At 37.6% G+C, this 12965-nt stretch overlaps 1 long non-coding RNA gene across 1 annotated transcript in view; it reads left to right on the plus strand.

Annotated features, from left to right (window-relative positions):
• The first annotated feature begins 4360 nt into the window (after nucleotides 1-4360).
• The window catches only part of LOC107575363 (uncharacterized), a 15189-nt gene continuing 6584 nt past the window's right edge, over nucleotides 4361-12965 (plus strand). The window contains exons 1-2 of the long non-coding RNA XR_001607858.1: nucleotides 4361-4442; nucleotides 8545-8619. This is a non-coding gene — a long non-coding RNA (uncharacterized lncRNA). The remainder of the gene's footprint in view (nucleotides 4443-8544; nucleotides 8620-12965) is intronic.

Genomic DNA, 12965 nt, shown 5'->3' on the forward strand with positions numbered 1-12965 from the left:
ATAACAATGTGTGGCCAAAAATCTAGCACATGCTATTTCCTAAAATTAGTTTTTGTACAAATGTGTTTTTTATTTATCACAGCAGTGTGAAACTGGCTGCAATAGTGTCTGATCATTGAGGACTGTGTTGGTTAAATGAAAACTAATAGCATTTTCACAAATGTGTATATGTTTTGACTGAAGTGTGTCATTTTGCAAACAAGCTAGGAATTATGCAACTTGAGTGTAGTGTTTGGATAATTGTGCTTATATTGTGGAAAAAAAGAACCCGGTTTTCAAAATTGCGTGTAAACAATTGAGAAAATCTGTAACAAATTTTAAATTTTGTAGATTTTAGATCTTTCAAACCTAAAACCATGATGAGGATTAGCAGTCAAATGATCCTCTGATGAATGCAAGGCAGAGATTTTTCTTTATGAATTAGACTGAAAATTAGTTGTCATAAGGTTGTTTGCAATAAAAAGTCATTCTTAAACGAGGTGCTACGAATGTCTCACAGAATCTTAACAACAGATTAGACTGACTTTCTTCTTACTTTAAAAATGTATTAACCATGGTGTTTAAATGCAGCATATTTATTTTTCACAGTATAATGTTTTATTTTATTAAAATAAAAACAAATGTCTATATAGGTTATTTTACTAAGATTTGATCAAATAATTGATAGAACAAATCGATTGAAAAAGTCATCTTTTTTTAGCTTTCATATATGATTCACGGCCATACTCAGTTGGTTCTTGTGTAACAGAGTCCTGAGACAGGTGAAAATAGAATGCGTGAAAGACTTTTCTCTTTACGATATTATAATGACAGACTAAAAACTTTAGATTGGTTAAAACAACTGAGGTTATGCATTTCTCTTGAATATGTATACAATAACCAGTGAGTACATGAAACGTTATTGTAAACAAAACCTTGTAAATTCATCATGATTCTATCATATTAATCAATTTAAAAAAATACTTAATTTATATACCATAATCTGACTTGCTAATCAAAATTATTATTATTATTTTTTTTTTACTTTTTAAATGTCTAACAACCATTTTGTTCGGGGGAAAAAAACGTAGTGTTGCTTTTCTAAATTAGAATGCTTATAGTTTGTAGTAAAATCGCATCTATAAGCTAAAACATTTTTCTTTCAAACTCTCTCACGCACCCCATGTAGCTTTCACAGACCCCACCACAAACTGACAAAATCATCTTTAAGTTGTTTTAACATTTAGCTGTAGCTGAGACCCTGATGGAATTATTTTACGCACAGTGTTGGGGAGGTTACTATGCAAATGTGATAGGTTATTACAAGTTACCCTATTTAAAATCTAATAAGTAGTGTAACTATTTAAATTACTTTAAAAAGTAATGTGACTCATTACATTTGATTACATTTTTTATTACTTTCCTAAATATGTAATGTTTTCAACTGTTAATCTTTTGAAACATGTAAATCAGCCAGGGTTAACAACACAGTAGGACTCAACAACTTATTACGGTCAGACTTTCAACCTTAATTAAATCATAATTTAATAATAATTTGATTTTAAAGCACAACCACCTGCAAAATCAGACTTGCTTTGAGATTGTTCTGAGATTAAATACACATTTAAAACCATAACAAGATAGTTTAATAGCTATGATACTGTTTTGAAATCAAGTCTTTGCATAGCTATGACAGGAAACACTGGCATCTAACAACGGCTTGAAAAACAGTTAAACTTAAAAATAAATATACATCATCCAAATAGGATATAAAACAGTTATCGAATAAGCATGTGTCCTAAACTCCTGAAACAACGGTGTCTCATATTTTTGAGTAGTCTATGCAATTTATGAAAGATATCAATTAAATCTGTGTGTGCGTGTGTGTGTGTGAAAAAATATTCAGATGTAACCCCCCCCCCCCAAACTTTTACATTGTAATGTTACAAGATTTTGACTGCCACGTACTGTTTACCGAACTATATGATATTTTTTGTTTAGATAGATGGTCAGTAGCCTAGTTTACTTTTTATTTTCTAACTTGTAACAAACTCTAACTAAGTTTTTAAATTAACAACACTTAAATATTCGTCTTGACCCGTTTTTACTCTTTTCTGGAAAAACAGTCATTACATTGTTTATATACCGCGTATGTTTGATGTTGTTCTTGAAATGTATGTGTGAAAACTTTAATAAAAACTTCCCTTATCCCGTTTAATAATCATACCAAGTTTCACAATTTAAAGTTTAAAGCACATAGTTTTGAACAGTTTCAACTGACCCACACAAAAAACACATTCCCAGACAATCATAAATTCCTTCGGGTCATTGGGGTGGATAAACATATGTCCGGTTAGATGGGAGGCGGTGGTGTACAGGAACAGGTTTCCAACAGGTGTCCACTTATGGGTGGGGGGTGGAATTTTTATGACCCTCATCAATCAAACTTCTTGACACATAGTAGCCTATACTCTCTCTGAGGGGTTCTTGCAGACCAGTCACAGCGCTTGCGGTCTGCGTAGAATTGACGCGCTGTTAGAGTTTTGGAGAGGTGCACGTCAGGCTACGGCGTATGGGTGTGTGTCTATGCGTAAGCTACAACGTAGGTCCGATGCAGAAGTATAAATCAGCCTTTATGCAGCACACACATCAGCAGTGTGGAAGCATTTAAACTGTCGGAGAAAGACGCAAAAATCATTACAAGCACCAACAGCAAGAGACTGTTTAGGACTGCATCGCATGTCTTCGATGAGAAGAGGAATGGCTGATTGTTGCTGGTTACTGTATGATGATTGAAATCGCGAAATGGCCTTAAACAATTAGTAAATAAACTGCAGAACGTTATGTTTTCTAATACACGCACACATTGCATGTATTCTGACAGCGCTGCACGAACTTGATGCACTATATGCTTGTTAACCAGGGTTCAAAGTCAAGGAAAATCTGCGCTGATACAGTCGTCCGTTGCTCAGTCACATTATTTTATGAATTTTTACAATGCATGTGACAATGCGATACGTGCGACGTATTCATTTTATAAATCTGTTGTCAACAAAAAGAAGCATTGAGGTCTTCCTGAGCGTTTCCGCCTAAATAAAAGTTGACAAAAAGCAAGAACTCTTATCAACATTCATAAATGTTAGTATTGTAATTTTACTGTTGTTCTGTAAAATAAAATAAAAAGTAAGACGATAATAATGATAATAATCATTACAACAGCTCTGTTTTAATACATTTATTATAACATTCACACATAGTGTTCAAATTCGGATCTGTAATATATTCTGTAATATATTGTAATATATACTGTTGTACTATAATATACACAAAGAATATCGGCCGATATATCGATATCGGCCTTTATTTAACTCCCTAATATCGGTCTCAGCCCCAAAAAACCCATATCGGTCAGGCTCTAGAAAATACTCCTCCATCAGTGTGTCTTCCAAAAGCTCCAACATCAATAACTCGAAACAGATAATGTGCCTCAACTAATGCCAGAAGGACAATAGAGTGTGTGCCCTTACAGTTAAAATATAATGACCCAAAGTTTGGTGGAGCTTGTAACACCGCGTTTACCATCAATAGCTCCAATGCAGTTTGGAAAGTTAAAAAGGTCTTCCTGCGCGTTTCTGCCAAAATAAAAGTTGAGAAGAAGCAAGAACTCTTATCAACATTCATTAATGTTAGTATTGTAATTTTACTGTTGTTCTGTAAAATAAAATAAAAAGTAAGACAAAAACGATGATTATAATAATTACAACAGCTCTGTTAATAGATATATTATAACATACACACATAGTGTTCAAATTGGGATCTGTAATATTTTCTAATGTTTTAAAAGAAGTCTCTTCTCAGCAAGGCTGCTTTTAATTGTACAGTAAAAAAAATGCCTGATTCAAAATGGCCAAAAATGATTCTTTTACTAGCTTATTCATTTTAAGTTAAATTGTGCTTTGTTGGTAAGTGTCTGCTAGAATGTTAAAAATGTTCAGTGTTAAATATTTTTAAATTGTTGTTTTGCAGTAGCGCAAATCCGTGAATGAATGTTCCGAAGTGAAAAACTTCAACGGAATAAAGTTGAATGGAATTTAATTGAATTAAAGTTGAATAAGCTTCAACTTTACTTTTCAGAGCACTGATGTCAGACTCATTTTGGATAATAAAGTTTATTGTTAAATGCCCTGCCTCCATTACATTTGATTACATTTTTTATTACTTTTCTAAATATGTAATGTTTTCAACTGTTAATCTTTTGAAACATGTAAACCAGCCAGGGTTAACAACACAGTAGGGCTCAACAACTAATTACGGTCAGACTTTCAACCTTAATTAAATCATAATTTAATGATTTATATGAGCAGGAAGTGAGTGATATCAATACAACAGGAGAGGATTCACTTGCTGAGAGTGAATACGAGAACAGCTCACAAATGCCTAAGCAAAGTTCATCAGTTCCTCAGGTACCAATGAAAAGGCGAAGACAGCAGGAACTTTTTTTTGAGTCACGTGTACTTGAAAAAGTGGATGAAATCTCCAAGCAGCTTAAAGACAGTGGCGATGAGGATGAACTCATGCGGGTCCTGCATGCCATTCAGTTTAAAGAGAAGTAACTCTAAAAACAGATATACAGTTGTATGTTCTCAGACACTGTTAGTAGCCCAACTGATGGCTGATGTTCTGGGTTAGCTCTTTTGTCTAACCTAATGTTCTTATTTATGTAACAGGGAGATGTGTATATATATGCACACAAACTCATTTTTGATTAAGAACACTTAAAAAAAAATTTTTAACATGTATTTGTTTTTTTTTGTTTTTTTTTTTAACTCAACTTACTAATAAAATTGTATTTTGAAGAAAATACTACAACAAAATACTAATAAAATTTTATTTTGAAGAGTTATCAAGTATTTCAAAGAGTTATCAAACTATAACAAATGTAATGAAGTTATTGCATTTACCTGAGACAGATGGAAAGCTGCTCCTTTGAACTGATGGTTTTCCTCATGTTTGTTTCTGTCTTTGTGATCCTTGTTGCCACCTTCTCACGAAGTAGTTCAAAAGGTTCAGGGGTAAGCCTGAAGTAGGTCTTGAACCTGAGAGGGTCATTGTAAAGTTCTTGTACCAAATGATGATAGTCTCCCTGCTCTACTCGGTTAAGGAGTAGTTCATGTACCCATTTTGTCCTCCTTGTTTTCCTTTTATGCATGAGCACATCAATAAGAAGTTTTTGCATTTCCAGCAAAGCCCTGCGCCTGGGATGCATTGTTTAGGTATGTAATGTGGTGTTTTGTTTCATGTTCATGTTTTCCATGTCTTTTATTTTGTAATTGTTTCATGGTCCCTGTTTGTGTCATGCTTCCCTTGCCCTCATGTATTCATGCCATTGGTTCCCCTGTTCATTGTGTCATGTTCTGATTGGTTGTCTTAGTCATGTGTCTTGTTTCCCATTGGTTTGTTCTTGTCATGTGACCCTCTTGTTTCCTATAAGTAGCTTCATGTTCCCATTGTGCCCTCTTCATGTATTGATGTTGTAACCCGCTGTCGGTGTGTCTAGTCTGTTTATGCCTCGTCAAGTCTGTTCATGTCAAGTCAAGTCTGTTCATGTCAAGTCAAGTTTGGATTACTGTTTGGATGTTTGGATCACCTTGTAAATAAACTGCACTTGGGTTCTCACTACGCTCGCCTTCAGTGGATGATTCTTTACAGAATACACGACCACCACCATGAACCCAGCAGATCGCCTAGTTCGCCTCCGTCAAGGTAATCGCTCCTTAGAGGATTATGTTCAGGACTTTTGTGAACTTTACAATCAAGTGGACTTCAATGATACTTTCTTAAAATAAATTTTTCGTTTTGGTTTAAGTAAAGACATGCCACGTAATACTCCACACTGGTCACTAGAACGGTATGTAGACTTTGCTCTGCAGTTGAGTGGATCTGCTTTCACTGTGGGTGTCATGGAGGAGGAACATGACACTTCCCAAAAGTCTGTTCACGTCATGCCTGCCAAGCCTAAGCCTGTTCACGTCATGCCTGCCAAGCCAAAGCCTGCTCACATCATGTCTGCCAAGCCACAGTCTTCTCACGTCATGTCTGCTACGCCAAGTTCTGCTCACGTCATCCCTGCCAAGCCAAAGCCTGCTAACGTCACGTCTGCTACTCCAGGACCTGCTAACACCATGCCAGTTAAGTCCAAATTTACTCATATCATGTCCACCATGTTAAAACCTGATCACGTCATGTCTGCCAACGTCATGTCTGCTACCCCAGGGCAAGCTCACGTCACGTCTGCCAAGCCAGAGCTTGCTCACAAGATGGCCGCCACGGCTGAGTCCCCGGCCAAGATGGCCGCCACGGCTGAGTCCCCGGCCAAGATGGCCGCCACGGCTGAGTCCCCGGCCAAGATGGCCGCCACGGCTGAGTCCCCGGCCAAGATGGCCGCCACGGCTGAGTCCCCGGCCAAGATGGCCGCCACGGCTGAGTCCCCGGCCAAGATGGCCGCCACGGCTGAGTCCCCGGCCAAGATGGCCGCCACGGCTGAGTCCCCGGCCAAGATGGCCGCCACGGCTGAGTCCCCGGCCAAGATGGCCGCCACGGCTGAGTCCCCGGCCAAGATGGCCGCCACGGCTGAGTATATCGGTGCGAGCTGCAGGCATCCCGGTGACGTCAGCGCTCTCAAGCAACGCTGTTTTCGAGGTCATGCCACACTCTGCTGTCCTTCCTGTAATGGCGGTCGCCATTTTGAGCGTGTGGGCTGCACATCGCGCTCCAGAGCCCTCTCCTATCCACGAGTCCACTCCAAGGGCCTTTCCTGTGCCTCCAGAGGTGGCGGCATCCGCTGCAGAACCTGATGATTCTTTACAAGGTACAAGTAATCTTCTAAATGTTCCTTTAAAATTATATTTCCCTCAAATATTTGCTTACGAAAAAAATAATAATAACAATGACAATAATTAATGACAGGATGACAAACACAAATTTCCGTTATGTTTTATTTAGTTTTTAGTAAATACAAAGGTGATGTTGAAAATTGTAACTATGGCAACGTCCGCTCCGAGACCGCAACGCGACCACCGCCTCAACTGCACAAAACGCTTCCACTACAAGAGAAAGCGGCAGCCGCGCAGCGATTCCACCGCTTGCCGCGTCCCGTGTGAAAGGGCCTTAAGTCTCACATAGATGCCTGCCTGTCGCACACACAACATCGTCTACCCAAGACCTACTTTGATTGGTAAGCACCTGCAATGTGGGTATAACAAACAAAAACAAGCTCAGCATGGAGAGAGAAAAGTATGCGTTCTGTAACTGGATTGTTGCATTATTGTGCATTGTCATTTATGTGGGGGAAGAAAACTTTTTTCAACCGCGAAAAACTCCACATCCAATTTGTTTAAACACCTGAAAGGGCAGCACAGCATGGTAAAGCTTCGCGAGAAAGTACCGGGCGTGGAGAGCAATTCATCAACTTTTACTGTTTTATTTAGTTTTTAGTAAATACAAAGGTGATGTTGAAAATTGTAACCATGGCAACGTCCGCTCTGAGACCGCAACGCGACCACCGCCTTAACTGCACAAAACGCTTCCACTACAAGAGAAAGCGGCAGCCGCGCGGCGATTCCACCGCTTGGCGTATCCAGTGTGAAAGGGCCTTAACCGTGCCACAGATCAAGTCAAGTCTGCTTTATTGTCAATTCTTCCACATGTACAGCACATACACACAGAGAATTGAAATTGCGTTACTCTCAGACCCTTGGTGCATACAGATAACACTACAGTAGAATATAAATACAGATATATATAGATTAAATACAAAATACAACTATACAAATAGGGTAAAATGTAAAAAATATATATATAAAGCACAAGGCATATGGCAGATAGAGTGCAAAACCAGTAAAGTAAACAACAGTCCAGATATAATGATTGTAGTGCAAAAAAAAAAGATTTGTAGTGCAAAAGAGCTTATTCAGACTGATTGATTAAAGTGACAGTGTGTGTGTGTATTAGGGAGGGGGGAGTGGGAGAGTCCGCATGAGGATGGGGGTAAGTGCAATTGGACGGTAGTCATTGAAGCAGGATGGAGACGACTTCTTCGGGACTGGAATGATGGTGGTAGCTTTGAAGCATGTGGGGACAACAGCCTGACTTAGCGAGATGTTGAAAATGTCTGTGAAGACATCAGTGAGTTCCACTGCACAGTCTCTCAGTACACACCCAGGAATGTTGTCAGGACCCGGAGCTTTGCGTGCGTTGATCCTGCTGAGGGATCTCCTCACGCAGATCTGAAGCAAGGTAAAGCAAACACACATTCCCTGTATTACAATACCTTTCAAATTTTTGTTAATCGTTATTTATTATCTGCTTTGTCAGTTTCATCTAGAATATCCATGTGATGCTGATCAAGTTTACTAAATCCGCCGAACGGTGAACAAATAGGCTGAGGAGCGTTTATAATGGCTGTTTTGTTAACCTTAGTTAACGTTATCATTTTACTTGATTTGTCTTATTTAATAAAATTCATACTAACAAACTATTGTCATGATTTGAAATCAATCTTTTCAGAGCAAAGGCAGCGAGGGGTGGTGTGATGTCATTGGCAACAAGACGGCTGCGATACTGATAGGAGCCTAAAATGAAGTAAGTAGAATTCACATTAAACAAATTGATGGGCTTTAGTGTTGTACCAGATGTAATTTGTCATGTTATAAACAGTTATTTAACCCTTGTGCAACCTTTTGGGCATTTTTATCTTTTTCAGTTTTGTTTTTTTGATAATTTTGCCTGTTATTGCCAACTGCATAAATTTTGGCACAGATGTGTATTTTTATTGGAATTTTGCTATTTCACTTCAATTTCCTTTAATAAATCTGTTTTGCACTAGGTACAAAAAATGGTTTCTCTCAGGACCTTAAGGACAAAAATGTCCCCATTGAAACCCATTAAAATAGCTATTTTTAATCACAGTGCCATTTAACTGTAAAATGATGCAATTTTTGTTAATAGGCTTTCATTCTGTTGGCAAGGCTTTAAAATTTAATTTTTTATAATTTTTTACCAGACGGTGCCATTTTTTTCAGGTTTGGCCTATAAAGCAAATACTCGCTTAATTCCTGTTTGCTGCTTCTGGATATTATAGAGCCAATTGGATAAATAATGCAGCTATAATTGTGTGGGTGTGTTGGTATGGATGACAGAGTGTGGTTTGTATATGTGTCATAAAAAAAATTGTGTGTGTGTTCTTGTAAAATTTGAGAATTTGAGAAAATTTGGTACTGCGCCCAAACAAAATCTTACTGAAAGCTCATTTTTTGAGATATCAACATCAAATTTGGTACACAACTTGTTAAGATTTATGGCTTTGATTTTCTAGCAGGTATATAGTTCAACATGTTTCATAAAATATATATTTTATATAAAATATTGTTCATAAATCATTTTCATAAACTTAAACCTCTATAACTTTTTTTTTGTTTCACTTTTTAAAGTTTTTTTACTTAAACAATAATCTGCCATGGGTCTTCTTTAAACTGAGATCAAACTTACCTCTGTGCTCCAAAACTTCACATTTTTATTACAGTTTTTCAACATGGACATTTTTTGTCCACTATGGACCTACAGTATGTGTAACTTTTTTTAAGTGACGCGCAAGTGTAAAATACATCGTTCTTCAGTTTTAATTTTTTGATGAATTGCTATTAATGCAGATGTAATGATGACCAGAAATGACCAGCAGCACATATGTTAAGTCTTCTGAAGCAATACTATACTTTTGTTTTGTGAATATTAGATTGAAATTTAAACCTAAAGATTGATCAAATCGGGAATACACAGCACATATGAAAAATAACAAACTTCAACTAACATCCCACAAGAATGACATAATGACATCTAAAGATCTGTCATGTTTGGACATTTTTTGTCCACTATGGACCTACAGTATGTGTAACTTTTTTTAAGTGTAAGTGTAAAATACATCGTTCTTCAGTTTTAATTTTTTGATGAATTGCTATTAATGCAGATGTAATGATGACCAGAAATGACCAGCAGCACATATGTTAAGTCTTCTGAAGCAATACTATACTTTTGTTTTGTGAATATTGGATTGAAATTTAAACCTAAAGATTGATCAAATCGGGAATACACAGCACATATGAAAAATAACAAACTTCAACTAACATCCCACAAGAATGACATAATGACATCTAAAGATCTGTCATGTTTGATGTAATGTAGTGTGTCACCATTTTGATTTAGACTGAATTGGCAGAGTGAATAACATCTTAAATTTCATTTTGTCTATCATTCTGTCAAGTCTTTTTGTATTTTGTGTTGCTTCAGAAGAATACCAGTGAAGCCTTTTAAGTTCTGATTATAAATAGTTACGTCTTAGACGTATTGTATGCTGTGGATGTGTTCCTGTTGTCTCCTCTCTACCAGGATTGGTCCAAGGCTTAATGAGAGACTGCTGGTGGGTGGACCAGAGATGAGACCTGTACTATAAATTCCCCCGGATCTCGCTGGAGGGCGCTCTTGCTCTCTCTCTCTGACTGCCACCCTTTTTTCTTTTTTTTTTTTTTGATGCTGGCTATGATCATTGCCCTGTATGTCTCTCTTTGATTAATCATGCTTGCTCCAGTGTTAACCCTGTGTTAAGCTCTAGTGAAAATGCTGTGAGATCTCAAGTCTATATTCTAAGAGAGTGCTGTTAGCTCCATGTGTTGTGAGAGCCTTATGTCTTTAACTTCAATGTTCCACTGTTCATGTTTGTAAGCCAGGTGCAAGGCCGTAGGGGGTGAGTGCCTTATTTATTTTTATAGGCCACTCGGCCATTACCCTTTTCTCCTGTTTTTGGGTAGACAAGAAGTGAGGTTATATTGTTGTATTTTGGTTTCTTTATTTTGATGCACAGGGAAGTTTCTTTAATGGGAAGTTAGTGTTTGTTTATTGTTTTGGCATTTGCTTACCCCTGATCATTTGCCTCAGTTTCTTTAATTTGTTTATTTCTTTGTGATGATATTGTTTGTACTCTCCAAAACTGCTACTGCACGAAAAGATTGATCAAAAGATCAACTAAGAGAATTAAAATGAGTACTTAAACAGCCATTCATTGTTGTGTTGTTTATGTTGCGGTCCTGACCTAGACCGGGGCCATAACATAAATTGGGGGCTCATCCGGCCAGTTGTTTGTCCGTTGCGGATAACATAAATTAGGGACCCGTTTGGTGCAGGTAATAAATTGTGGAGGTTTATTTGGGCGTATCAGTGAAGGGTAAGATGAATTGGAGATTTGTTTATGGCTTGTTAATGAAGGTACCATATGTTGCGGATCCATTCAGTACGTATCAATAAAGGTATTTGGCGGAATTAACCATGCGTTTGTTTGCCTGGTAATTTTCTTTTGGTGCAGGACGAGTTTATGGTCAAATATGGAATTTGATTTAATGTTATTTGTTATCCGCTACTACGGAGGAATTTAACAAGTGTCGTAAGGCTGATTTGTTGCAGATTTCTTTAATTTTTCTGTTCCTAGGGAGGGGCCAAAACAGGTAGTTAAAGATAAGTTGTATAACAAGTTGGTAGAGGCTGGAATTTTGCCGGATGAATCTGTGGAAGGGTTACCACGGAAGAGTGCTGAAACTGAGGTAGGTGAGGACTTTTTTTTTTTTTTTTTTCTTTTCCTAACATAGATCCTAGTCATCCTCGTTTTGATCCTATGTTAGCGATTAAATTGAAGGAGTTGGATCTACAGTTAAAGAAACAGGATTATGATGCGCGGCTGCTTCATTTTCAAACTTTGGAGTTACAGGCTGATAGTAAATTTAAATTACTGTATTGGCCCGAATATAAGATGACCCTGATTATAAAACGACCCCCCTTTTTCCAGATGTACCTTTTGGAAAGACTTTTTAAAAACCAAATCTTGTTTTTTCTCAGTAAAACACATTTTGTCTTCAATTATTTTCATACTGCATATTTTTCTTATTTTAATTTGTTTTGAAAGTATGGTAAAAATGTACCAACAATCACATTTTAAAAATATACACTTTTTGATATACCATAAAAAAGGTAGCCCATCTGAATTAGGACATTTAGGCTATCCATCTAATAGTAGCCTACCAAAAACTTATTAACAGTAGAAGTTAAATCTTACTGTAGTCTTCAAATCTGGGTACTGTCTTGCATTTTAAAATCACAAAGAGTTTGGTCCCATCAGGCTAACTTGACAGTCATGACTCTTTTTCTTTTGTTTTTATTTGCAATTTATTGGCAAACTCGTTTTATGTGGTTTTGGTGCCACCTAGTGTTGTGGGTGTATTGACATGTCAAAGTCTAGACCCTGAATATAAGAGGACCGCATTTTTTTCAGATGTATTTCCAAGAGAAAAAAAAGTCTTATAATCGGGACAATACGGTATGTAGACTGGAACTACAAGCCAAAGAGCAATCCAATGCACCTGTGCCTATCAAGTCAGGTCACCTTTATTTATATAGCCCTTTTATCAATACAGATTGTCAAAGCAACTGAACAGCATTAATTAGGAAAATGGTGTCAATGCAAAATGACAATAGTAAACACTCATTTTTCAGTTAAAGGCAGTTCATCATTGAATTCAGTGATGTCATCATCCAGCTCAGTTCAGTTTAAATAGTGTTTCTGCAATCATTTGCAATCAAGTCAGCGATATCACTGGAAATGAAGTGTCCCCAACTAAGCAAGCCAGAGGCGACAGCGACAAGGAACCAAAACTCCATCGGTGCCAGAATGGAGAAAAAACCTTGGGAGAAACCAGGTTCAGTTGGGGGGCCAGTTCTCCTCTGACCAGACGAAACCAGCAGTTCAGTTCCAGGCTGCAGCAAAGTCACATTAGGCAGAGGACTCAACTGGTTCCTGTGGTCTTGTTAAGAGACAAGGTCCTCACTGGGGATCTGTGTCTGGGGCTCATCTAGTTGTCCTGATCTCCGCTGACATTCAGGGCTGTAGA

The sequence above is a fragment of the Sinocyclocheilus grahami genome, unplaced genomic scaffold (genome assembly GCF_001515645.1).
Source record: "Sinocyclocheilus grahami isolate Dianchi unplaced genomic scaffold, SAMN03320097.WGS_v1.1 scaffold2593.1, whole genome shotgun sequence".
In the NCBI taxonomy this organism is placed as follows: Eukaryota; Metazoa; Chordata; class Actinopteri; order Cypriniformes; family Cyprinidae; genus Sinocyclocheilus; species Sinocyclocheilus grahami.